Source organism: Alligator sinensis, unplaced genomic scaffold (assembly GCF_000455745.1).
Source record: "Alligator sinensis unplaced genomic scaffold, ASM45574v1 scaffold919_1, whole genome shotgun sequence".
Lineage (NCBI taxonomy): Eukaryota > Metazoa > Chordata > Crocodylia > Alligatoridae > Alligator > Alligator sinensis.
In genome coordinates, this window is record NW_005842191.1 from 1,498,024 (window position 1) to 1,503,305 (window position 5,282).

The window sequence follows — 5,282 nt, forward strand, 5'->3', positions numbered from 1 at the left end:
AGAGGAGGGCACCGGAGGCTTCGCCAGGAGAAAACGACTCGTACCAGCAAATCCAGCCCTGTGCGAGGCTCCCTTCAGCCAGCTCCCCGGGGCAGGCGTAGCAGGATCTGCGCTCGGGGGTTTGCAGCGCAGCCAGGCAGGCTGTTGGGCAGGTAAAACTGTAATAGCAGCTATAGCCTCAGCCAGCCGCAGCTCTGTGTCCCTCTCACCCACCCCCTGTTTATGCTGGGGACGTGGAGTGGCGGCAGCGAAGACACAGCTGCTTTCCCATCCCCCTAGCGTCAGTGGTGGCAGGCTCAGGGCTTCGAGCTAGCCTTCATTTGACAGTTTATTTGACCCAGGGCACTGTTGCTGGTCCTGCCTGGCCCCAAGAGCTGCTGCCTCATCCATGGAGCAGGTGGTCAAGCGCCGCTGTCCGCCGACTGCCGCACCGCACGCAGGGGTTGTCGTTCACAGGTAAGCAGCTGTGGCTCAGCAGGCACCACTCATACTGACAGCTAGTAGGTAATACTCATCCGTGGGAGCCCTCCTCGAGTCAGACGCACATACTCAGGGCTGTAGATCCACCACAGAATGACTCCATCTCCCCTTACCTCCAGCCACCTCGTCCTTCCCACTCCTTTCCTGTGCCCCTGCTCAGTTTTCCATATAGCTGGCAAGCTCTCTGTTATAAAAGGAGTTGCTTCCAGGCTTCAGTTTAACATCCCCCCCTCCCTTTCTTTCTAGGGAGAATGATGGGACTAGGCATCAATCTGTTTTCTTCCCATCAGGAAGGACAGTTTGAAAAAGAGTTTACACAAGATAATAGTAAGCTGACTGATGCCTTAAAGTGATCAACTAAAGCACTCAGCCTTTTCCAGCATCAGTACCCAATTTCAAAGCAAGCAGACAGTGCAACATGGTGTTTTTGGGGGGTTTCTTTTTACAAAAACAAAGCGCCAGTCTGAATGTGATGAAATTCTTATGAGACTTACAAAACACCAAGGGCTGCTTGGGCTCTGGCAGGCAGCTGATTCATACAATGTTGACATAACTTGATTTGGTTCTGGGAAACAGCAGCCATACAGCACAGTGACAGGGGAAGTGATGAGGTTTATTATTTTTCTCCCCCCTTCCCCCTCTGAAAAACACTCTTGACAGAGTGCCAGAAAGGAGTCTTAAAACCATAACCCCTATGCAATGTCTGAAGTGTCACTCTTCCAGGAGGAGTGCAGTAGTGAAGTGAGATTACAGAGGAGTGACTCAGGGAGAGCAGCTGCCCTAGATTTGGTCCCAGCTATTCCAGAATAAAATGACTCCATTCCATTCACAACCTGGCTGTCTTTGCTAACCATAGCTCCCCATTTGAAAATCCTGGGGGTTGAAACCATGCCTTCTCCCTGGCTCTACAGCATCTTTATTAGAAGCACTGATGCCAATCAGACCTTAGCAGCCAATGGTAAAACTACTGGACAAGTGACAATGGACTCATTCTCCTATGACTGCTCCGGTTCTACAGTGTGAACAGAGGCAACAGGATCCACAGCCAGGCCTATTTGAGAGAGGGTTCAACCATAGCATTATCCTGGCAGGTCCTCCTAATAGGGGAGAGAGCTTATGCTGGCACAAAAGGGCTATGGCCAGTATTACCTGTATGGCTGCCCAAGTCAAATGAATTACAGCTGCAAAATCACTGTTCTGCCCATTAGCTGCATCTAACCTGAGAGATATAGCCAGAACAGAAACGTTAAAAAAAACAATGAACACTCCCTGACTGACTAAACTACTAACCCAGAAAAAACAAACACCTGCCTCAAACATGTGAATTAATTGTGAAACACTGGACAAGCCTAGCTCTTACTGGAATCAAGCAGCTTCCCCGTGGGGTATACTAATTTTCACTCGTTGTGTGGAGGCTGAGGGAAACAATACCATAAAAATATGGCATTCACACTCACTTTTCTGACACATATGGGACTACAGTAATAGGAAATCAGCATGTGACACAGGAAAAAGCCTACCCAGCAGACTTCATTTTATTTACCTAGGTTGTTTCCTGTTTCAATAAAACCAGAGCTGTCTGTCAGGTGAGAACAAAGACTGCACCACTTGACAATACAGCATCATGTGCAAAGTGAAAGGCCAATGCAAACCCCAGCTATTCAATGACAGCAGAAAAGTTACCACAAATGCCACACAAACACAAACAGGAAACTGGAAACATTGAGACAATAACTTCCTGCCTCTGCTGTTTGCTTGGTAGGGGGATCTCACGGGATAAAGGCTGAGGTTGACACAGCAGCTGTATACTGCTGTTTCTCACAGTGTTTTGCTTTGAGCGCTGCTTGGATGGGTGGGGTTGGAAAGCTTTGGTAAGAAGATGGCCAATTCCACCCCACCCCCAAAACACATACTACTTGAAAGACAACTTCTTCCAGTCCCTGGTGAAGGTAAACTAGGTCTAAGGACCTCCCTTCTAGTCATGCACAGCTATTTCCAGCCATTTCCTTTGGAAGGGAGGGCTCAGTACCTTGCAGAATGCACCAGCACCAATTAAGAGGGGAAAATATTGCAGCAAATAGGAAACTGGGTTCATTCACATCCATAAGAGGGTCTCTCATTCAATGAAGTCAGCTCATCACTGGATACTTTCCAAGTCCCCTATGGATTCCTCTTTTGGCAACGTACAGAGGTCAGTCAAAGAGTAAGGCCTCCTGGTTTTTTCCCCACCTCAACTTGTACATTTGAAGGGGGTGCTGTCCAACCAAACAACGAAATTTCCTCTGTGATGCAAAAGCTGCTGTATGGACAATCGTTGCCATGCAGAAACAGCATCTCAAACGCATCTCTGTTGGGCTCTTTGCATGCAAAATTTCAGCTTCTCCAGGGTCTGGTTTACAGACCTCTGAGTTTAGTGTGGCTCCCTTAGGTAAGGCATCTATAAGAAAACCTTCCATATCAATGGCTTAGGAGATAAAAATGAATGCCTTACTCTCTCTCTGCCCCTCATATTTATACCAGCAAAAGCCCTAATTTATATATGCACTGAGGGAACTGGTATGCACTATACATGCAAAAGCACTATTTTACCAGCATAAGCTGCTTGTGCAGTAGGAGCTCTTGTCCATAAAGCTACAACTACACCTGTATCCCTGGGTAAAGCCCTTTCAAACCAGGTTTCTAATGAGCTGCACACTCAGTAAAGAAAGCCCTGGTGAAATTTTAGACTGCCAAGTGTAGGAGTCATGTGACAGTTGAGAGGTGGTCATACTGTTATAAAAACAAAAGCACACACAAACATTTTATACCCAGCAAAACAAGTTGAAGCTGCAGCATTTTCACAGAAGAAGAACGTCAAGGCACATTCTGAACAAAGTTGCTGTTAGGACACAAGGTCAGAACTTTCAAGGTATCTTCGCACTAATAGTAGCCAGCAAGTATGGCAACTGTGTAACAGGAACAGGACTTCAGAGAGCAGCACAGATAGAGCCCCAATTTGTGGGTGCCCAAGATTAAAATAGTTTGAAGTAGGCACCACAAATGCACGTTTCCTAAACCCTTATTTTGGTGACATTCCTTGTAGGTTTCATTCAACTGAGGCTCTACAATGAGGGTCACTCATTTTGTGCCTCCGGCATTAGAACAATCCAAATGTTACTGGATATAGTATACTTTAAAAGAAAGAGTGCAGGAAGGATATATACACATTAGGCTTAAAACACCTGGACATCCACTTTCTAAGATGCGACAGAAGTTTTAAACATGTTAAAGGAGACTCAAGGCCTTTGCACAGGACAGCAAGGACAGTACGATCAATGGTGGTTCAGAGGTAGCCTGCCTGCCTTCCTGGAACCTTGTTGGCATTTGTTTGCTAGTGAATGGAAGGATTGCCTTGTAAATCAGTGAGGTATCTCTGCTCTCACTTAAATCAATCGTCTGTCTCAAACCTCCCAGAAGTGGGGAATGCTAATGTCAAACCAGATCACCGAAGAGGAGCAATTCCTTCCGTGCCATTTCCAAAAAAATAACCAACATTTTGAAGCTAGGTTATTCAATTTTTAATCTTGCACTGAATTGTAGTGACACCCAGAGGCCATTTCCAACACTACAGATTACCAATATACAATTAATTCTTTATTCTAAATCAAATAATTTGCAATGTCTAGTTAATCTTGTTCAGCAAAAATGGCCTTAGCTTGCATTGATCCATGTGGGGTTTGTTGTTTGTTTATTAAATATGTTTCACTCTTTAATCTATTAGCATTTCTCTCATCTTAGATTTCATAGACATCAGGGCTGGAAGGGACCTCGGAAGATCATCGAGTCCAGCCCCCTGCCCAAAGGGCAGGAAGTCAGCTGGGCTCATAGGATCCCAGCAAGATAAGCATCCAGTTTCATCTTGAAGGTGTTCAATGAAGGCGCTTGAACCGCCTCCGGTGGCAGGCTGTTCCAGACCTTGGGGGCTCGGACAGTAAAGAAGTTCTTCCTTATGTCCAGCCTGAAACGATCTTGAAGTAGTTTGTGACCATTCGACCTCGTCATCCCTAGGGGCGCTCTGGTGAACAAACGTTCCCCCAGATGCTGGTGGTCACCCCTGATAAACTTGTAGGTGGCCATCAGATCACCCCTGAGCCTGCGCTTTTCCAGGCTAAAGAGCCCCAGGGCTCTCAGCGTGTCATCGTAGGGTCTGCTTCCCTGACCTCTGATCATGCGCGTGGCTCTTCTCTGGACTCTCTCAAGCTTCTCCACATCCTTTTTGAATTGTGGAGCCCAAAACTGGACACAGTACTCCAGCTGCGGCCTCACTAAGGCCGAGTACAGGGGGAGAATGACGTCCCGGGATTTGCTTGAGAAGCATCTATGGATGCAAGCCAGCGTTTTGGTCGCTTTACTAGCCGCCACATCGCATTGCAGGCTCATGTTCATCTTGTGGTCAGTGATGACCCCCAAGTCTCTTTCTTCCATAGTGCTAGCCAACATAGCACTGCCGAGCCTATAAGGATGCTGCGGGGTTTTTTTCCCCAAGGTGGAGAACCTTGCATTTATCGGCATTGAACACCATCAGATTCTCGTCCGCCCACTTGCTGAGCCTGTCCAGGTCAGCCTGGATAACCTGCCTGTCCTCTGGTGTGGATGCTTTGCCCCAAAGTTTGGTGTCATCGGCGAACTTGGCCAGTCTGCTTCTGACTCCAGTGTCCACATCATTAATGAAGATGTTGAACAGTATGGGTCCAAGGACAGAGCCTTGGGGGACCCCACTGGTCACAGGACACCACGATGAGTGACTTCCATCGATTACTACC